Here is a 23,801-nt window from a genome sequence, read left to right on the forward strand (position 1 = left end):
GAGAAATACCATGATCCGGCTGTTCCTTGCAGAGTATAAGGAAAAAGTCGAATGATAGCATCTTCGTTGGTAACTCCATTGAGATTTATGGATAGCATAAAGTTATTTATATGTTCTTCCGCTAGCATGCCTGCCTAAGGATTAAACTTAGGCAACCATTTTTCAGGATGGGCCGGTAGCTGACTTAAGGGTGCAGGCATTAAGACTGCCCCTGGGTTATTCCATGGAGATTGGGCCATTTCTGAACTACTAACAGAGGAAAGTGCAGAAGATGATCCCTACGGTTGAGAAGATGAGGATATTACGGCTCCAGATGATTGAGAAGGAGATGTGGGAGTATCGATGGACTGATGGACAATGATCTTAAGTGGAGGAGTGGATGGTTGACTTCGCGGTGAAGAGGTTGAGATGGATGATGATGATGAAAGAGTCTCGCTATCGGACCCTTTAGGAGATTTCCTTGCTCTCTTCCTTGTAGGTAGAGGTAACTCAGTTGGCTGAACACCAAACTTTTCGCTCTTTAATCTGGTAAGAGGATGAGCAAGGTTGTATTGCGAAGTCACGCTGCCTTGAGATTTATCAGATTTTTGAGGAGATATACAAAATCGCTGAAGTTTGTGAATCAAAGATTCAACTTCAGGAGGTTCAATAGTAGATTGTTCTGAAATGTCAGGGTTTGTAGCAACGGTTTCTGCTCCTGCGACTTCTGGCTCTGGATTTAAAGTTTCTAAATGCGATGGAGAAGTCGGGGGATATAGTGAGGGCGATTTACTCTCAGAATGGTATTTAGATTTAGACTTGCTTGGCATTCACAGTTCAAGGCCCTCCTTCTAGCACCAAATATGTTGAAGCCCCGAAAATCGGGTCTACAACAAGGGGGATACCCACCTAGTACGGACCTTGGTTAGCAGCTCGTTTTCCGTTTGGTATAGTGGGTCCGACTGGGGATATGGGACCAGTTTCCCAATTTATGTGTGTGTGTGTGAAGGATTTTTATTTATCTTTCTAAAAGTTCCTAAGTGAGATGCTCTAATTCTAACTCTAATCTAATAACATGCAAATTGTATTCTAATAAGCAGAAATATCTAAGTCTACACTAACCCGGGTGTAATCCTTTTGTTATGCGATCTAAAATGATTTCATATAACAATTGGTAATAAATATCATTCAACTGTTATGAGAAAAGAATTCAATACAGATAAACCACTTCGTATAAAAAGTTAGACGAAACAGTTGTGAAAAACATATCGCATAATAAGCTATTCATACATTAAGCATAAATAAATAGCTATCACCGTACAAAAGTGCCAAATGATAACTCAAGCATTCACGCATCAATATATAAACAACTGAGCATAAATATCACTTTTAACACAAAGGCATAAATAGTTAAGAGATGGAAGTACCATTTATAACTAGTCCTACTTATGAGCTTCAAGCGATAATGATTTATCTTTTCGTAATCCAACATCCACTAAGAGTACAAAAGTGCAACATCAGCAGCAGATATTAAATGCAGATAACAATAAATCCTGTTCCATTCATTCATCAAAACCTCCTCAGAGGGTACAAAAGTGCATGTTCTGGGGATAAATTTTTGATAAATTTCAGGACCCTTCTCTAAATGCATGAGAAGGGTTTAAATACTACTAACTAAATAACTTATTACAAAAATGTAGGATGTGGTTTAAATGACCGTCCTCGTTTTGGGAAAAAATAAAACAAAATTTAAAAGCAAAATTGGATCTAAAACTAAAATTACTAACTATTTATGTATCTGCTCCTTGAAGCCGCATGCGTTCAGCATCTGTTTGAGAAGAGTCGACTGGCCGACTTCCGATTTTAGCTGTGTTGCGAAAATAGAATCGGCAAGAGCTGGCGCCATCTTTTCAGCAAAATTGATGATACACTTGAGATTCATCCAGTAGCTGTGTGGCTTTACCAAGTATGCCAAGTAATAATCCCAATTCAACTTGGTTAACCTTTGGATTGCTTTTGCCTTAGCTTTCTGTCTCCAGCCTATTTACAGTTGCTGTGCATATATACATACTATTTTGAAGATATTTCTGACAAATACCACTGGTTTTAGGATTTAAGTTTTACTTCTTTACCTCTAGCATTCTTTTTTACAAATTTCTGGGCCTATAGGTGACTGAGTAATTAGGAGCTTTCCTTTTCCAGAAGTTTTGCTCATCGGAAACTGCCTCCGTTTCTTGATCCGGGCTTCCTTGGTGCATTTTTTGCCTTTTGCGCGTTTTCTTTTAGCGGATATAAAGCTCAAATTTTGTGAAAATAATGATCCCGTGAGCTCTTGACCTTGAGTTTTAAATTGTCTATTTCTAATATCAGCGCTGTCCAGTATCCATTTAACCATGTCTGTGTATGGGAGAATTTTGGGCCTTGCCGCTATTCGGTGTAAGAATGAACAAGCTAGCTCTGTAATGGATGCCTCAGAAGAACCATGTGATCCTGCAGTAGCCTCAACCTCCATTACTCTAGGATTCTCTTCTTCAAGTAGATTATACAGGCCTTCCCAAGTAGAAATACCATCGTCTCTGTTACAAGCAGTGTCTGTATACAAGGGCGCCATTTCTTTCTCTTCAGAGCTCGGGGCTTTGCCTTTCTTTCCCATAGTATCTTGCATACTGCTTTGTATCGTTCTCTGCTCTCCGTTCCTGCAATTTACAAGTGAAGTGAGAATAACGATAAGGAAAGGTGATGGGAAAGTTTTAAATGCCGAAGATGTATAAAATATACCACCTTACGTGAAATGAATTTTCGATAAGCATGAAACCATATTCCATTAATAACTGGAAACTAATTCATTAATTAGCATTAAAGCGCATAACCAGGTGTTGGTTTATGGAAAATACTTATTTTTGAACAACGAGCCCGAAAGATTTGCGATTTGCTTCGCAATATCGCAGATCGCAACATCGCAAAATCACCACATTGCTTGCTTACTATATCCAAAATTCATAATATCGCATTATCACATTGTCAGTCAATCGCAAAATTGGAATATCACAATATCGCATTATCGCAATATCGCAGGAGGGCGACATATGACAATTTTCGTTAATCTGTTTTCTGCGAAATACGATATGCACCATCACATATTAGCAGTTTAAAGTTTTTCAATGTAAGCGGTCTTTGATGCATGCGATGCGATATATGTTCGTAGTTCCGTATCGTGATCTCGCAATCTTAGAATTCGGTTTGCAAGGAGGTATCCTGTTATCCTTTTGCGATGCGATATTTTCTAAGGAATAATTCTACTTTAACATAAAACTTAGCTTTTTGGTTTTTTCAAGGAGATCTTCCTAAGTTTATGATGGTAAGTTTTATAATATTATAAAAAAAAAAAAAAAAAAAAGAAGAAGAAGAAGAAGAAGAAGAAGAAGAAAGAAGGAAATACAAGCACTAATTTATTTTTTTAAATTTTGACTAAGGGTCCCCACTTATTTAGTATTAGTAATAACACTAAATAAAAAAGGGGGGTTGTTGCTGGCCACAATAGGTACTGATAAGTTCCAATTGGGATTTGACCATATGCACCGGGAATAGGATTTTGACCAGGTTGCACATGAGGACCTACTTGTGGAATATAAGATGGAATTTGCAGTGCTTGTGAACCATATGGAACATAACACTGTTGGAGGGGTATTTAAGTTGAATAAGCTTGTTGATACGAGATATTACTAGCTCCAGCTGGAATAGACGAATCAACGGGATTGGGAATACCACTAACAGGTTGACTTGCTCCAACCATGTGACGTTGTGATCCACTCACATGGGTTCCACTTGAAAAAATAGGGATGTTTGGATTCCCCCCCCCCCCCAAGGCTGTGAATGAAGTGGTGGCTCGTTCTATCTGCTTGAGGGGGGAATCGAGGAACTTACAGACGTATAAACTGAAATTGTCGGTTGCACCAAAATGGAAGGTTGAAACAACGGTAATGGTTGTGTTGGAATAGTCGGTTGAATCAGAACCAAAGTAACGAAAATTTGCACAGGGATATGAGAGGTCACGTTAGGAATAAACGAACCAGAAGTAGGCATAACATTCAATGACCAAATTAGATTTTGGTATTATGAAGAAGCACTGGGAGTTCCTGAAAACTAGTTGAGACAAGGTTGTATAAACACGTGGAAGCATAGGCCCATTGTTCATAGGAAGTGGTTGAGAGGGAACTCTTCCTTCATAAGGAAAGCCTTATGGGGGAAAGTCGTATTCGAAGTCATTTTCGACTCTAGGAGTGTGAATAGCGGAGACTTTCGGAGGACCTCAAGGAGAGGTTGGAATCTCACCTTTTGAAGCCATAGGTGGAAACAGTTGGCGAGGAGAAATCTAAGATGGATGAGGAGATAACTCCAAAGGAACACCTGGTTAGTCGTATGGACTATAACAATGTTAAGGAGATATCACAAATGGATCAAAAAGCGTATTCGGAGAGTATAAAACAAACCGATGTGGACTCTCAGGGGTTTTTGGATTAGACTCCTGAAACGACGATGAGTCCCGAGGTGGAGGATGAGAAGTAAGGGTTTGGATACTTGGGACAATTATAAGTTCAAAGCCTTGAGCTTCAAGTGATTGTGAAAGTTCAGGATGAACTTCGTGTGAAGACCCTTCAATACAAGTTGATGTAGGGGAGATGTGAGGTGAACACAATGGTTCAGCCACGATGACTTTCTCTCAAGAGCAAAAGGAGAAAATATGATTTCATCGAGGGCTGATTAAAATTAAAATTGACAAGGATTTACTCAATGTGAGGCCAAGAAGCAACTGCATGGGTTCGACATATTATCATTGGCAGTTAATTTTATGACACGAAACAACAAATAAATAAAGAAAAAGGGTAATTCTAGGCAAGAGAGTTTACCAAGTATTCGTGAACCGTTATATACACCTTAGATGAAACCAAGGACTTGGCGTATGACTATCGATCTCCCTGACTGTTGTGTTCGGTGTATCACATTTACAAGGCAGTTGACTTGGTTACCTGTGGCTAAAGGATAGCAACCTAGTGGGGTCTCTCAATATATACTCGACGGTACGAGGAGCACAAGTTCGTGTTAGCGTTGTCTAATGCATAACTGTTTGGTGAGAGCGTTCCCATATACTTGCCATACTAAAGTGCCTCCTATATACCTGAAAGTACTAGAGAACCTTCGATATACTTCCGTACTAGAACAAGATTTCACCCCCGGGATACAATGCAGGCAGTTAACGACAGTTTCTATGTTTAAAGACGCTAGAACACGTCTCTAGCCTAGATCTCTAGATATTTGCGTTAGGTTACAAATGCTCCTTAGGTTAATTGAGTTAAATTTTAAGTTAATCTTGAATTAGGTTTCAATTTTATGGCTCAACAGTGTCACCTGAATTCCTATAATGCAGCTAAATGAGAAAAATGAAATCTTTTCATTCGATGAAGGCTAAACTAATGAAGGAAGAGATACAACCAAATAATGCATCAATCAAGCAAAAATGCATCAAAAAGTAACTCTTTCACTTTCCCAATGCAAGATGTAAAAATGAAAACTACTCTTTCACTTTCACTAATAAATGCAATGCCAAAATCCAATCCTATGAGAAACAAAAATCACTTTTCTTTCACTAAGATGCACTAATTTGTTCTTTTCCTTTCACTTTGATTAAAAAATGCAAACTAATGCACAAGTAAAGGTAAAACTATAATCCAAAACAACTAAAATCAAAATTTCATTCACTTTTCAGTTTCAAACACAAATCGTTTCAAAAATACTTAAATGAGGAAAATCCTTTCACTTTTCTTTTCGAAACAATGAAATCAAAACAAGTATTCACTTTCAATTCTACCAAAGCAAACAATTGTAATCTATGTTTGACAATGGAGCAAAATCAATTTCCAAAGCACCAATATGACTCAATACCAATGAAAAAAACTTCACAAACATGAATCGAAAACAATTTGAAAATGGTGCCCTGACTGCAACAAAACTCCTAAATGGAAGCAATCAATCTCACAGAGACAAGCCAAGTGATGAGTGAAGGGTGACCTAGACCTAGAAACCCTAGAAGGCAATCAAGCTTCAAACACACATCAACAAAAACCAAGACAATTGTAATCACACAAGGATAACAATCAAGAAAAACATATTGTAATTACACTGGAAAATCACTCATAGAGGTTGAAAACCACTGAAAACAAGAAGAAACCATGATTTTCCTCTATCCTCTGGGATCAACGCACCTAGTAAAGGAACAAGGGCGATGAAAGGTAGAGCAGTGCGACTGTAAATTGAAAATCAGCACTGGTAGTGCTTCTGTCAGAGCAGAAAACACACTCGGCGTGGAAAATAAGGAAAAAATAAAAAAATATTCAAAATCAGAGCAAGATGAACACTCTCAAGCAAAAATCAGTGACTGCATAAATCTACAATGATGCATACAAGCAAATAAATCGATGGTTGGTCAAACTCATCAAAGAATCTGATCGAAGGAATGGATGGAAAAGTTATAGCTTCCCCAGCGGAGTCGCGATTTTGTTATCTAGGTAAATCCTCTCTGTGGACAGAGATGGTCACTCTAGCCCAATGAGTGGGACTAGCAACCAACGTGATAATCTACAAGACACTTTCCTAAATTACAATCGAAACGATAGAAGAGGAAGGAGACCTACCTCGCTCTGATGCTATAGCGTGCTCCTTTGTTGAAGATCTTGATGTTGGAAATAATACTGGGGGGGGGTCAATCAGTATTATCAGGTTAATAATTTTATTTCCTAAACAGATTTGTATACTCTACTTCATCTAAGTGAACCAACGTGTACACGTGATTGCACTTAAAGCAACCAACGTATATGCAAAGAACTTTTATTTACCCAATTTATCATGCATTGAACTTTAACCAATATATTAGATATTTATTAGACATTGCAGTAAAAGCAGAATAAAGCAACACACGTAAGCAACACACATGAACACCAAGATATAAGGTGGAAACCCAATGTGGGTAAAAACCACATGTTGTTGTTGTCTCTGTCTTCTTTTAATAATAAGAAAATTTGTTTACAATCTTGTACTGGTGGCAGACTTATACCAGTACGCAGTGTTCTACCTACAGAAGGTTACAACCTTCTCTCGTTCTCCAGCTTCTACTGGAAGGGAGCTACAACCCCCTAACTCTTGTACTAGTTGATATGTTTACTAGTATGTAGGTGGCGACCTACAGAAGGCTACGACCTTCTTTCTTCCTTCAAGGACCACGTTTCATAAATTTTCAGACTAGATCCATCAACAACATCATAATTCAATCATCAAATACATCTGCATCAACCAATCACTGAAACTCAACCACAACTAAATCAATCAATCATTTTGACAACCCATCGTCAAATCATAATCAGTCTGATCATTCAGAATACTCACCAGAATACAATAACCAGAACCCATAACTATACAACAGCAAACAGAAACAACTGAAACATACTTTATGAGGTATGCGCTACTTCCATGTGTTGAACCTGCGGGTATACGCGCTTTTATCAAAGCCAACCAACGTACACATCTGCAATTATTAATTCATAATTCTGCAGCTATTCCAGACATCAGTTATACCTTGATTATAATATTTACAAAACAAAACATGCGTCAGTATTCAGATCTAGAATATACATGATCAAACCACGTAATGATAATCCATTTCAAGCCTTAAGATCCTGATCCATCATTAGATCTTATCCTTCATCAACTGCTAAGGTTCATCCTTGGTTCAGATCAAGCACAACACCATAAGCCAATAACCTGCATACTAGATCTCACACTTCATCAGATATTCGATACTTGCACACCTAGCCTAATGATTTTCTCCTCCTTTTATAGTTTTAGGCCTTTCTCAATACCATGGATCAAAACCAATTAGGACGAAATACCTAGGGTCAATACCTCGGACCAGATACCCTGGACCAATACCATGGATCAAAATACCATGGACCAAATACCTCAGACCAAAAACTTAGTTTTCCAAGATATATGCGCTTTTCCTTTTATGAAAGTGCATGTGTGCGTATATGCTACTTGTGTTTAGTGAACCTGCGTGTATACGCAGCTTGGTCAAGGTGAACCTGCGTGTATACGTAGCTTGGTCAAGGTGAACCTGCGTATACCTCTCTTTCTTCATTCTTTGTAGTCTGATCTGTAATTCTTTGTTGTTAACCTGCTGTACTGTGATCTTTCATCTGAGTGAGTTGCCATCAAGGACAAAACCTGTATCATAATGCCAACACTTGATTGCTTGCTCCTCAGTCTCATCCCTACTGCTCACAGCGTTTGAATACTTGCACAAGAGATCAAAGGCACAACAAAGCATACAAGTGCAGCAAGCATAATCGAATGTAATCCACTTAATAGATCAAGGAGCTTTAAGATAAATGATGCATTGACACAAACATTTATGGAAATTGAACCAACAGTTGTATATATTAATAAATTAAAGAGGAAGCATACAACTTAGGCCTTGATGTTAGTAAACCCTCCTTGAGTGAATGTCCAGGTCCAAGCTTAATCTCTCCAAGCACTCCTTTTCCAAGCCAAAATGAATAGCATGTAGACATTGTCTCAGCATAAGGGTGAAAATAATCAGAGACCAACCATTTTGGAATGGAAGAGGATGAATATATAGGTAGGGAGAGGGCGTTAATATCTCTCAAAATATAGGGGAAGGTCCTCACCTTAAGGAGGAATCTCATAGGGATAAGATCAAAGGGAAATATTGGGAGAATTCGACCACATCCATAATGAACAACCTCCATCTTGTCGTTCTGGAAGCCTCTAGATCACGAATATTCTTGTCCTCTTTGGGAAAATTTGCCTTTTATGGATCAACGTGGGTATCCAGGGAAAAAGCGCGCTGGCAGCACGATGTTAGTATGATGCAACCTGCCATCAATACTAGTTGTCGCTGTCACTATCACGCTGACCCTGAAATTAGGGTTTTGAGCTTACTTCTTTAAGGAAAGCTCAAGGCATGTTTTCATTAAGTCTTTAGGGAGGATTTGGATTGCATATCATGATGGGTACATTGCATAATTTTCATGTTTTGGGTACTCCGGGGTATGACACAGGGAAGTGCAGGAGGTGTGACAAAATATTGTGTAACATGTGCTCATTATTTCCACACATGATTTGACCTGCCTTCTTATGGACTTCATCCCAAGATGATCCATCATTTATTTTCCATCTTTATATCCATCTGTCTGGACATCGGGACTCCTCATTTGTGATCTACCTACCCTTGCCACCTATTATTCTACACCTACCCTTCCCTTTTGAACGAGACTGGCCACCTGACAACATCTTCCTGGAGGCCTATGGACCTATCCGACTTATTTAGGTCGGACATCTATGCACATGAGGCTTATATTCACACCACCCTAGAGGTTGAGCTGGCCCTTCCACACGGTCCTCCCCCAAATCCACTGCTCTCCGGGTGGAAGTTTCAGATGTCGACTAAGGTTTCTACACGATCCAAATTGTTGGGTGAGTTTACATATGATTTTCAATTACTTGCAGGGGCTCATACAAATGTCCCACTTGTGGCTCCATCTCTGGTTCATGGCCGCTATGATACATCACGGGCCCCTAAGACCAAACCTCGTTGACGGGCAATCAGACCTGCTCCATAGACAAAATTGTTGAGTTTTGACTATGATGTTCTTTTGGACCATGTGATTAGCCTTCAGAAGTGGGCTCTGGTAGGGCGTTCGTATTTTTCAGACATGCAGGAGGTTGAGATGCATACATGGGTGGATGCTCAGTGGAAATCCATTCTTGGTTATTCTCCCACTGTGAGCCGTCTGATGAATTCTTGGTACAACTTTCATTTTTTGCACATTGAGGACTTAGAGAAAATCCTTAAATTGCCATGGGTGAGGGGGCAGGCGTTCTTGGCACTGAAGCAATGGTATATTGGTTTCAATCCACTTCAGGATACCCCTCACAACAAGCTAATTTGTGTTAAACTATCCGGTCTACCTATTGAGTTTTGTACCAGACGGGTCTTTACTAAGATTGGGAACACAATTGGTAAATTTGTCTATGTAGACCCGAAGTGCTTGGGGGCTAGGGATAAGAGGGTAGCCCATATATTGATAGAATGTGGATTTTTGGGGGGATTTCCTGAACATATCAACTCAGTATGGGATAAAATTCATATACATTGGCTTCTGGATTACTGGTACATTCCATTTCGGTGCTTGTTTTGTCACCACATGAGACACCTTTTGGCACAATGCCCTCAAAGACTCAGAAGGAAGGGGCAATTGGGACCTACAGTTGGGAATGAAAATGGCGTGGGTCGGACGCACGATCATCACCATGGAGGAGGGATGGATGAATCCACCCAGAACTTCCACAATCCTTGACCATGCCACCCAGGTACATCCTCGCAATCACTACCCTCTTCTTCTGATTTATTTACAAACGAACTGCCGACTCTTCAACCCCCAAAATGGTTCCATCCCCCCCATATTTCCACCACATCCACTATTTTGCTTTTGTCTTCACCTGCTGCCCCTCCTTCTCCCTAGCCCTCGACACGACCATCCTCGTCTCCCCCGCCCGCGACTACTATGCACACCCATGAACTTTTGGCTCCCCAATCCCACCTATCTTTGCTGAAAACCCCTGATAATTGGCCCCCCCCATAACAACCCAAATTCTTATGTTTCCCCACATTCTCCACAATTTCCCATATCCTCCCCAAGAATTCAGTTGACAACGACATAGAGTTCCTGCTCTCAAACCCCACAGTTGACCTTAGAACCTTGTCCATCCACCGAGAGCGACCTCAGACTTCTCCTACCATTAGCCCCAATTCGGCCCTCAACATTACTGTTCGGCGAAAGGAAAAGAGGGGTAGTATACATTTGCGGGGCGACCCAAAGTCAAATCCATCTCCTTTGTTGATTATGCCTCCCTCATTGATATCCTTATTGGCTCCACTTTTGACCCTCAAGCCCTTAGAGCAAAGTCACCCGCTCACCATGATACATGACGCTCTGCCTCTCTCTGAAATTGTGGGGACTAGGGGACTCACAAAATTCCTATCCCTTAGAGAACTTTTCACCTCTATAAAACCTCTTATCATTCTATTACAAGAATCCATGACCAATGCACATAAAGTGTTAGAATACTTTAGAAATATGTTGTCAGATTGGGATATGGTGGTTGTTGACTCTATTGGCCTCTCTAGGGTAATGGCGTCTCTGTGGAATCCGTGATGGGTGCAATTCTGTCCATACTTCTGTTTTGTTGGTATCCTTCTTTTAGGGCGACTCAAGGGTTTGCCAGATCGCCCGCGCATCCTTAACCTATGTGCTCCATACCGAGATAGGAATACTTTTTGGAACATAATGGAATCTTTCGATCTCCTAAAAATTGAATCCCTCATTTTGGTAGGAGATTTCAATGCCACCATTATGTTGGGTGAATGTTGGGGCTCAGTTCGTAGGAGGGATCCATTGGTGAATCAACAGAATTCCATTTTTTATGACAATAACCTGTTGTACATCTGATCGCAAACTATTCTTCCCACCTGGCATAATGGCAAGGTTGGCAAACACCACATTGTCAAACGGTTGGACAGATTTCTGGTTTACGAAGATCTCATGGAGAGGTTGGGATTCATTCAATCGAAGGTTCTGAAAACTTTCATCTCATACCGTCTGCCCATCACTCTACTATGGAGAATGGATGAGGTGCGGTTGGAAGTGCCCTTCAAATTAAATCAGGTATGGATCGAAGATGTAGAATTTAACAATTTGATTCGAGATTTTTGCAATCACACAGAACCAATGAAATTCTCCCATGTTGGTCATCCATACAAAACTCCTTGCCCTAAAAGCAGAAGTTAGAAAGTGGGAGAGAAGAAAAAAAACGCATGAACATGGAACTTGCAGAAATTAAAATGGAGTTGGAAAAACTGGGTAATGATCTGGATGCTAGGAATCATTCCCCAGACCTCATTAGGAACATCAAGAATTTGGAGGATAAAAAACAAAAGATCCTCCATATACAGGAAGTCACATGGAGACGGAAAGGGAGGGCGTTGTGGCTTGAAGAAGGGGACCAAAATACAATTTTTTTCACAGGTATGCTAACTACATAAGGCAAGTAAACTCCATTTGGAATATCAAAGACTCATGTGGAAACATGGTACATTCCCTCCCTGAGATTCAAAATGCGGCTGTAAATTTCTTTGAGGATGCCTACAAAGATAGGATGGAAAATGGGATTGAGGATCAAAATTGGGGATCATATTCATATCCCATAATGTTAGATTCAGGGAAAAACAAGGAGTTATGCAAACAGGTTAATCTGGAGGAAGTTCATTCAGTCCTAAAATCTTCTATGAAAGATAAATGCCCTGGACCAGATGAATGAACCCTAGAGTTTTTCCTACATTTTATTTTGTTTGGTTGGGTCGGACTTGGTGAGGATGGTTGAAGAATCCAGGCTGGAGGGACGCATCCCCAGGACTATCAACTCTACTTTCATTGCGCTCATTCCAAAAAGCAGTGAGTTGATCTCCTTCGCTGATTACAGACCCATTTCTCTTTGTAACCTGATATATGAGCTTATATCTAAGATCATTGTAATCAAGATTAAGAATACCTTGTCCACCCATATCTCCCTGGAATAATATGGTTTTTTGCAGGACAGATTAATTCATGATGCAGTGTTCATGGCGAAGGAATGCATGCATTCCATCCACATAAGAAAAATGGAAGCAATTGTCATGAAGATATACTTGCAAAAAGCTTACGACAGTGTCGACTAAGCTTTCCTCCGCATTATTCTTTATAGGATTGGACTGGAGACATGAAATATTGAGTGGATTATGGCATGTGTCACATCTATAAAATATGTTGTTATTATTAATGGATATCCCACTAAATTTTTTGGCGTTGGTATGGGACTCCACGAGGGATGCTCATTGTCTCCCCTGCTTTTTATTCTAATTATGGATGGCCTCAGCCACAAAATAAAGAGTGCATGTTTGGAGGATGGATTCCGAGGGCTTCCAGTTGGCCGAGACATCAGAGTGTCACACAATTTCTTTGTCGATGACATTTTGGTTTTTGGCATGCTTTCGAGAAGAAAATGGGCTACTTTACATCATATTTTTTGTAGATTTGGCAGTGCCCCAGGACTGTTGATAAACAAGGGGAAATCCGTGCTATTATTCACTGAGGGGAAGCAGGAGGACATTGAATATATAACAAATCTATTTGGTGTTGATTCATTGCACATTAGTCATGGTTTAAAATATTCGGGTTACAACATTAAGCCAAACAATTACAAAGTCAATGCCTGGTGGTGGATTGTTGATAGATTCCATAAAAAGATTTCGGGCTGGGAACATCGGTGTTTAACTCTTAGAGGTAGAGCTACTCTCACTCAATTGGTCTTGCAACAACTCACGGTGTATTGGGCTCATCTCTTCTAACTCCTTGCGATGATTATACAAAATATAAATAGTATTATGGGAAGATTTATATGGGCTGGATCAGGGAAAACATTCAAGTTCCACCTTACCAAACTTGAAAATATCACTATTCCTAACAGGATGGGAGGATGGGGTTTACTGAATTTGAAATATTTTGGATGGGCCTTACTAATCAAATCCTTATGGCGCGAAATATTTGGGAACTGTTTGTGGGGAGACATCATAAGATCAATACATTTAAAGGGAATCAAGGCTGGATATTGGATGAGAGATGGGCTCATAGGAAGTTCAAAAGGATCCACCATATGGATTAGCTTGAACAAGTTTAAGATATGGATATTAAAGAGACAATGCTGGAATTTTGGTTTAAGAAAGGAGATTAATTTTGGCAGGGACTGTATTCTAGGCACTACAATGAATCACTTATCCATAGTCTTAACACGAGGGAGTACTTCTACCTGGCATAGGTTATCAAATTGTGGCATGGTATTACAACAATCTGGAAGAGGGCGGAGGAGATGGGACTATTTGGAGAGAACACTGAAAGATGGGAGTGTTTAACCAATGAGCTGCATAGAGAGGGTATTTGCAAAGATGAGGCTGGGGACCAGATCGGATGGGATGGGAAGCTACTCAGAGGTACTATATTTGTTTCCGAAACATATTTATACATCTGTTTCTCCTCCCACAACATACATAGAACTTCTTGGTTTGCCAAATTCTGGAAGGTGCACGTCCCATACAAGATGCTACTTTTTACATGGCTGACATGGAAAAACAAGTATTTAACTTGGGAAAATTTGAGGAAGAAGGGCATCCATGGAAATGGACTATGTGTTTTTTGCAAAATGCAGGAGGAGAATAATCTACACATTTTTCTACAATGCCCATGGGATGTACAAGTATGGAATAGAACCTTAAGTATATTATCTTTCACTCACAGCACACAAGACAATATAGAAGCATGTTTAATATGATGGAGCTATAGGTCTAGCAGGAAAATGGCTATTCCTATTGTAATTTTTTGGGAAATGTTGAGAGCTAGACTCTCCAACATCTTTGAAGGCAATACCCTTAGTTACAATCAAATTATCAACAACATCATTTCTTGGCTGGGACCCCTAATACATACTAATCCTATGCATAAGAAACTTTTGCATAAAAAAATTGCCCCAAATCTATCTTTCCATGCAGGTTTCTCGACAGTGCAGAACAAGGTGGGAGATGTTGATGTGGTGCATGGATCCGCATCGACTACAATCAGTACTACAGAATTCATTTCTTTGGAGGTTCTAGGACAAATACGAGAGCTGAAGTGATTGCATTATGGGGCTTAATGTGGTTTGTTAGCTTCCTCAATATTCCTTGAATGCAGATATATGGGGCTTCTCTAGCCATAATCAACCATGTGCTGGGATTGGCTTACATATCCCGTCCACACCTATAGGGTTGGCTTAGAAATATTGATTTTCTTAAGGGTACTTTTTAGTATATCGATTTCGAGCACATCCATCGATAATTCAATGCAATTGCATAAGACATATCCAAATTGGGCATCCTAGATCCCCCTGGCATCATGCATATCACATTCAGGATAGGCAACACTCTCATGGATGTTGGATCGATGATCCTGCCTGGTTAAGTATTTCCTAAATATGGCTCCCTCTGCTCTTTTGCTCCATGGTTGCCACTATGCATTTTTGCTTTTTTGCTTATTTGTATGTAGAACTAGAACTAGAATATGACTACGTTTTTTCTACAGTTTCCTTGGAAGAGCTCTCCATTGGAAGGCAACTTTCAACACTTATTATGACTGAGGCATATGATCCCATATCCTAGATGCTATAATCTTTATACATTTTCTGACTTATGATGGATTGGAAATGATGATTCTCTTAGAACTATATGTACTAAATTTTGTTTTCTCCATTGATAAAACCAACTTTTTTTCTTATTAAAAAAAAAAAAAACAACAACAACAACAACAACAACATTATTTAAAGCATTCGTTTATATATAAGAAAATTTTATTTTGCAAAATGGTCCATTTTACAATAAGATGTGTAATTCCTTTTTTTTTTTTAAGTTGAAGTTGACCCAATGTAAAAAACAAGACAAATATCAAATGTAGATGAAAAAGGTAGAACCAATTTAAAAAAGGGACACCTTCTTCGTAATTATTTGAAATAAAACCACTTTTTATTAATAAAATTTATTAAAAAAATAATATTATTTTAATTTTTTAATAAAGTTATTTATTTCAAGTTTTTTAAATATATATATATATATATTTTTTAATTTAATAAAAAAATATTTTTCAAATACCCTAAAACTTTAACATAAAAATATTATTGCTTTTTACTTTTAAATTAATAAACAAAATTGCATCCTACTTTACTTTTTTTCAATTCTCCAAATGAGTCACTTAAAAATTCTAATAATGTTATAAAACTAGCATTTCATTCATTACTTCTAGTTATTAGCTTTGTTGTATTTGACTTATTTAACAATATTTAATGCTTATCCAGTAAAAATATTTAATTTTATTATATATAAATACAAAATATTAATTTGCCATTTAATAATTAAATTTTAATATTCTAAAATATATAGATTAAATTTTATACAAAAATATTAAATTTATTTATATTCTTTTGCTAAGAAATCTTAAATGTCATATATTAATTTCTTGTTGAATGGAAAAATAATTAAACATCTAATATCTTTGAATTTTTTTTTAATCTCAATTATTTTTTAAATTATATATATATATATATATAGACAACTATTTAAGTTTATTTTAAATTAAGAAGAATTGATTATTATTTGTTCAAGATGATTAAATTCTTAAAACTAACATCACTAACAAATTATTTAAATTGATTAAACAAATTTATAAAATTAGAAAAATCTAATAAGCAAATACATTTTTATATAAAATTATATTTTATATAATTAAGAATCCAGAATCGAGGGTCATTTGCGTTCTGAGGGTAGAGGGTTTTGGCCACTCTGCAACTATTCAACCACCAGGTCCCTATTCGACTCTGCAAGAGAGTATGTCGAGAGCTATAATGGCGAACGAACTCTTGTCTCCGGAGGTGACTATTCGAGTTTGGAGGGCTCGCCACATGGTTCTGGTTCATCTAGGGTTGAAGGGCTTTGCACCCGACTCCAAAGAGGTGGAATACCTTTGGATGGAAACTTCAGGGCTCAGGGAGCGTAATGCATACGCGAACAAGCTATCGAAGGAAGCAACGCATTGTCCTCGAGGAGATTGGCTGATTACGGAGCACTCACCTGAGCAGATCTATCGCTTCTTCCACATACCATATATGGAACTGGAACTACAGAGGGCAGACAGACCCTAACTTATCAGTTTTTTGTTTATATATTTTTGTCATAGAGAACCAATCACCAAGGGTGAAATTTTGAAATATGTAATTAATTTGTATATGATTAGTTACTATCAATATACCCTACACAGGGTCATTTTGTAGTACTTTACAGTTTTACAAATAGTTCAGTGGACCATGGTCACGGTTTCTTGCATATGCCTATGGCAAGTACAACATGTAATTTTCACCAATTAATGAAAATTACGATATTTTCTCCTTGGGAAAAAAATTAGAATCCATATAAACAATTGATTTTATTGAATTTTATATTAACTTAAATAAAATTTAGATTTTATTTTTTCAATAATGTTAAGTTATTGAAATAGATTAATAAAAATAAAATAATAAAAAATATATATCGTTAGTGTTCATTTTTTTAAAATAATAAGTGAAGAAGTAAAAAATGACTATTTGAGGTCAGGGTTTTACCTCCTCACACAAACACGATCAACAGAGCTCAGAGGCCGACTTCCTACTAGTCATGGTCGGGGTCCCATGTCCTTACGCAAACAAGGAGCTAGCTTTTGGCCCAATTACCCGACTCCACATTTCACTTCCAAAACTGTGATTACAAATAAAACCAAAATAAGTTTCGTTATACAAAGCCATGCTTCTTTTTTTTGACAAAAACGATTATGGGGTATTTATATTCATCTTGGCCTGAATGCCGAAAATCTGATAACATTGAGGACGTCTGTGTCCTGTTGCATCTCAATGCTAAGAATGAGAATGCAGCTGAAACTTGAAGATTTCTTCCTTGATAAGGAATCTATATTTTCGATTTCAGATATTTTTCCCCACTTGAAGATACAAACAAATTTATTTAAGAGCAGGCAGTAATACATGGTAGTAATCAGCTTATGGGATGGGTTCCCATGATTCTTCTTCATCTTTCATCTTGACCCCTGCAGAGAGGAGGACAACTTTGTTGGCTGCAATGTCCGCCTCTTTATTATGAGTTCTCAACACATGGTAGTGATTCAGCTTCTGAAAAGCGTTTTCCAAGCCCTTGACTTTGGATATCAGCCTTGCTAGTTTAATATCCAACGTTGGGGAGTTGGAAATCATTGCATTTATAATGATCTAGGAGTCACCTATAACATTAGCTTCACTTATATTTAAATCTTTGAGGATCTTGAGGCCTTGAAAGAGGGCCAAAGCCTCAACTTGAATGCTAGATGAATGTCCAAGCCCCTAAGCAAATGAATAAATTTTTTCCCCAAATGGATTTACGACAACACCTCCTGCACCAGCTTTGCCCGATTGCCCTTTGTTGCCCCATCAAAGAAGAGAGAGTGCCTTGAGTGTGATTTGAGCCAGTCTTGAAAGTCAGTTTCAGATTTTCTTATTTGCCAGTCTTTAAGAGGAGGGGCGTTTCTGACTGCTGGTTGGAATTGCAAGCCAAGGAATGGTCCCCAAGCAATGTCATGTTAGCTGAGATTAGAGTCATCTTTTATATCAGTCAAGCACTCCTTTATATGGCATTTAATCTTGATTTCTAATGCCTTGTGATTCTGATTAGTATTTCTGAAAATTCTTCTATTTCTTTCTAGCCATATTTGCCAACAAATAACCTTTATAAGAATAGCCCAAGCAGTTTTGATTAGCTGATTTTTAGGAGGTGGGCCAGGATATCTGATAGCCCAATTAGAAAAAAGATCAGCAATGGAACAAGGCAGCAGAAAATTGGGATCCAAATTGTGGATAAAAGAGAACCAAATATGCTTAGAGAAATTGCGATCAAGAATTAAATGGACTGTTGTTTCTGCATTTTCTTTGCACAACGAGCAAATGGAGGGACCGTGGAACCCTTTCCTCTGCAAAATGTCATACGTTAGAATTTTGCCATGGCAAAGAAGCCATGCAAAAAAGTCGACCTTGGGCCATGAAGGAAAGCGCCAGACTCCCTGCCAAGGTGTTGGGTCAGGGGGGATGTGAGGCCTCTCATTCAGCTTGGTATATCCCATGGAGACAGCGTAGCCTCTGTCATTCGGCCCCCAGCCTTTCGAATCTCTTTTTCTCATGTGCGTGGGTGCCAAGCTGTGAAGGAGATCTAGCAACGTGGTCCATTCGTTGAGCAGATGAGCTGGCACCTCAATACATTTCGAGCCTGCCCAAACAGAGTCGCTCCAAAGAGAGATATCCCACAACGAACACAGCGCTTCTCTACCCATCCAGCATCGTAGCGCTCTAATGGAGGCTCTGTCTTCGATTGGATCCATATTCATGATTTTGTCAGTCCAGATATTGATCTTTTTTAGCTTTCATGGGATCCAGTAAGAGCGCGCTTTGATTAGAGGAGCAGCTTTAACATATAGTTTGAGGAAAGGTGAGTTGGGCAAATGGATCACATTGTCTAAACAACTTGAACGAGGACCTCTGAAATACTTTTTCCAGAGAGCCAATTGGGCCCAGCTAGGTTTGGGCGCAATGATCCTCCAGGTAATCTTAGCTGCCATAGCCACATTCTGCTGACATAGATTTTTGAAATTCAGTCCACCCTCCCACAGTGGCTTGGAGATGGTTTCCCAACTGATAAGGGGAATCTTTTTTTCATTATGTTTTTCGCCCTTCCAAAAGAACCTGCGCATGAACTCTTGCATTTTTTTTAATATGATTGCTAGAGCGAGAAGTCCAACAAATTGAAATAGAGGGAGGCTGGTGAGCACAGATTTAATCAGGACAGATTTTCCAGCAGAGTTGAGCCAGGAGAAGCCCCAGGCTTGGATCCTAGACTTGAATTTTTCAAGCTGAGGGAGCCAGTCTTTGTTTGTAATTCTCTTATGAAAAACAGGGAGGCCCAAATATTTGAAAGAGGTCCAAGAAGAGGAGGTTGCAAAACCCAAACATCTAGAAATAGTGAAGAGAAATCTGGGCGAAGTGTTCCAGATGAAGATATGGAATTTGTTCTTATTTACAGTGCTGCTTGAGGCCTCACTGAATTCATCCAAAACTACTTTAAATTTAGAGGCAGAGGAAAGAGAGGCATTACCTAAAAGCATAGTATCATCCACAAATAAGGCGTGGTTTATGTTTTTGACCCCTCTTGCAATACACAGTCCATTGATTTCTTGATCTTGCATCTTTTTGTCTAACAAGAAGCTGAGAACAGAGGCTTGGATGACAAATAGCAGAGGGGATAGAGGACACCCCTGCCTAAGCCCTCTCGAAGCTTTGAAAAATCAATGGTTCTTCCATTTACAAGAGGAGCAATCCATGGCTCTGAGATGCATGCCTGGACCCATTTAATGAAATTTGCTCCAAAACCAAACTTGCTCATGACTTTTAAAAGAAAGCTATGGTTTACTCGATCAAAGGCATTTGCTAAATCGAGTTTAATCACCATACCTTGTTCTTTTCGAAGAAGACTTGAATGGATTGCCTCTTGTACGAGTGTGAAGTTGTCCGCAATTTGCCTTCCTTGGATGAAGCCTCCTTGGTTTTCCGGAATTATTCTGGGAAGAATGGGCTTCAGTCTATTTGCAATTACTTTGGTGATTAACTTGTACCTAGTGTTGCATAAGGAAATCGGGCGGAATCTGCTGAAGTTGTTGGCGCCTTTTTCCTTGGGTATGAGGGCTAAGAAAGCTGAGTTTGTGCTGCCGCCTATTTTCTGAATGTTTTGAGACTTTTGAACCATTTTGAGAAGGTCCTTTTCAACAATCGACCAACAAACTTGGAGAAACCTGGCGAAGAAGCCATTTGGCCCCGGGGCCTTGTCCGGCTCCATATCAAAGAGGGCCTTTTTAACTTCATCTTTATTGATTTTGGCCTCAAGTATCCCATTCATACGAGGAGAGATTGCTGAAGGGATAACGTCTAACAGATCTGGGTATTGGAACAGATCCTTATCATCACTGTACAAGTTTTGGAAGTGAGAAAAGGCTGCTTTCTTGATGTCTGCAAAATCCTTGTGCGTGTCGTTATCCTCCTTGATCTCAGAGATAGTGTTGAAGCATTTCCTGGCCTGGGCTTGTTTGTGAAAAAAAGCAGTGTTCCTGTCCCTTTCTTTGAGCCAGAGATTTCGAGATTTCAATCTCCAGTATTCTTCTTCAGCTAAGCAGGCCTTATGAAAGCTCTGTTGCAGCTGAGTTTCTTGTTCTAACAACTCCTCTGTGACTGTAGCTCTCTCCATATGAGTTTGATGAGAGGCAAGATAGGCTTTAATGAGTTTCCTTTCTGTAATAGGGTTGGACAGGGATTTGGCCCAACGTTTTAGAACTCCTTTTACCCTTCTCAGCTTTTCCTCCTAGATGAAGAAAGGTGATCCTTTGACAGGCTGACTCCAATAATCCTTGATTGTTTGCATGAAGTTTGGCTCCTTGACCCAGAGGGGACTAAATCGAAAGGGGACAGGACCCAGATCTAGATGGGCTAGGAGCTCTAGCTTTAAGGGCTTATGGTCCGAGCCACTGCTGGCAAGAATGTGCATCCTGGGTTCTAAACATAGTAACAAATATGAGCTTTGGATGAAAAATCTATCTAATCTGGCAGCAATATGACCAGGACCTATTCTTTTGTTAGACCAAGAGAACATACCAGAAGAAGGCTTGATATCCAACAAGTCCCAGTCCTGCATAAGATCCTCCACCCATTCTCTTGCCAGATCTCAGACTGTGCTGCCTCCCCTTTTTTCAGACGAATGAAGAGTGAGGTTGAGGTCTCCATCAATAATAATATTTTCTAGATTTATCAAGTCTGCTTGATGCCTTATAAAATCCCAACAATCCTTTTTTTCCCCGATATTGACTGGAGAGTATACATTGAAAAGACAAAAGATTTCCTTAGTATCCAGGTTTTGCATTTTTAGCAGCAACCAGTGAGTATTGCTCGCCTCAAAGAGGACTGCAAATTTGCTGGCGTTCCATAGAGTACCAATCCCTCCCAAGGCAGCCTGGGCTGAGATTGCTCTTGCTTCACTTTTAAACCAAATTTTCTTGCTTCACTTTTAAACCAAATTTTCTTCCAGCTTAGTCTCCTAGACGAGAAGTATGTCTGGAGTTTCTGTTCTTATTAAGCTTCTCATGGCTTCTTCCTTAACTTTACTCCCCATACCTCTACAATTCCAGGAGATGACCTTCATTATTTATGTTTCTAGTCGGCTCCCTTGGAGCCTTGGGGCTGATTTTTCAACATCGTGGGCTTTGAGGCTAGCAGTTTTTCCAGAGTTGGCTGGCTTCCCTATAGCTTGTCTTTGTAAGTCTCCTGCTCTCTTTTTTCCCTGTCTGTTTTACGGCCTCTTGTAGATCTTCTTACCGAAGTTTGGGACTCTCCTATTTCTCCTTCCTCCTCTGACTCGTCCGTTTCCTACTGTTCTTCCTCAACTTCTATAGTCATACCTTTTGGATCTTCAACTCCTTTGAGGGAGGTTGAGGGAGTACATTTGCTTGGAGAAACTAGTTTTTGGGTCTCGATCTCCAGAGTGTGTTATGTATGTTGGCTTAGTGGATCAAATTTGTTTTCTTGCACCTTTTTGGGAGGGGGATGTTGGACATCAGCTTGAAGATAACCTTTTCCAGAGGGTCCTCCCGGTTTCTGTCCTTTGTGATTGATTTTTGCTCGCTTGACTTGGTTCGAACCCTCTTCGTTCCCTTTCTCTGGCTTTGCGTTGGACGGACAGTTTCTAGCAAAGTGTCCATGAACATGACATTTCCTGCATTTGAATGGCAGTTGCTCATAATCCAAGATCTGCACATGAGACCAACTGTCGACTTTGATTTTGATTGCCTCTGGGAGACCCACCTCTAGATCTACCTCTACGCAGATCCTAGCACAGTCGTATTGATCCTTGTTGTTTGCCCGATCTATGAATTTTCCGAGAGAGTTGCCTATGTGCTTCAAGGAATCCCAATTCCAACAATGAACTGGCAGATTTGGAAGGCGAACCCACACCGGGACAGCCTTGGGAACATCAACAGCTAGATCAAAGTCCGGAGTCCATTTGTTCAGATAGAGGCCCTGAGGGCCCATGAAATACGACCCATTTTGGAAGATCAGATCTTTGTCTTCTTTGGTTGTGAATTCGAAGAGGAAGTACCCTCGCCCAAGAAAGTAAGAGGTAACGCTTTGCTTGATCAGAGGAGCCCAGTTCCTATTGACCCATTGCTCTGTAGTTTTCGGGGAGGGCCAAAGTCCCGTGAATTGGCCAATGAGACCGCGATCAGCTAGAGATAAAGCTACTTGGATGGGGGTCTCTAGAGGCAAAGAGATCTCAGGAATTTCGTCGAGCTTCTTAATGAATTTTGATGCTTCGCTTCTTTTCTTCTGAGGCAAACCAGCCAGAAGCTAGTTGAAAGCGTCAAAGGCAGTAGCAGAGGGCGGATCCATACATTGGCCCTGCGTCTCCTAGGATCAGGCCTGGGGCCGGCCACCATAGGGGCAGCCACGTAGCAGAAGCCCAATCCCTAGCCTAAAATCTCAATGCCTCAGCGGACGGCCGCAGATCGGAGAGAGGCCTTATGCGGGCAAGCCCGCAGGGAACAGGAGTCGCAGAGAGAGGGCATGGCCACAGTCTTCAGAGTCTACGAAGTGCGTATCTCGTTGCAGGTCGGGAGCCGAGACCATTAACTTATTTTATTAAATCTATTATACAAAGCCATGTTAACAGCCTTAGATCAAATATTATTTAAAAGTTTTTAGTGTTTGACAATTATATAAAGAATATTTTAATAGTGGTATACTTATTTATCAATTATTTTATACCAAATAAACTGTATCAAATAAACTTTAATGAGAATTCATCAAAATTCTTAATTTTCATTCTGTTTTTCTTTTTCTTTTCCATTGTTGTATTATGTAAATTTTTGCTAGAAATAAATGATTCTTGGTTTTCGAGTTGACTGAGAGATGAATAGTAGGAACTCTACTTACACAATGTTAAAACATAAAACATATATTTAACCTATGAT

The sequence above is a fragment of the Pinus tabuliformis genome, chromosome 5_2 (assembly GCF_031772625.1).
Source record: "Pinus tabuliformis cultivar Carrire ecotype Pingquan chromosome 5_2, CPIR1, whole genome shotgun sequence".
Lineage (NCBI taxonomy): Eukaryota > Viridiplantae > Streptophyta > Pinopsida > Pinales > Pinaceae > Pinus > Pinus tabuliformis.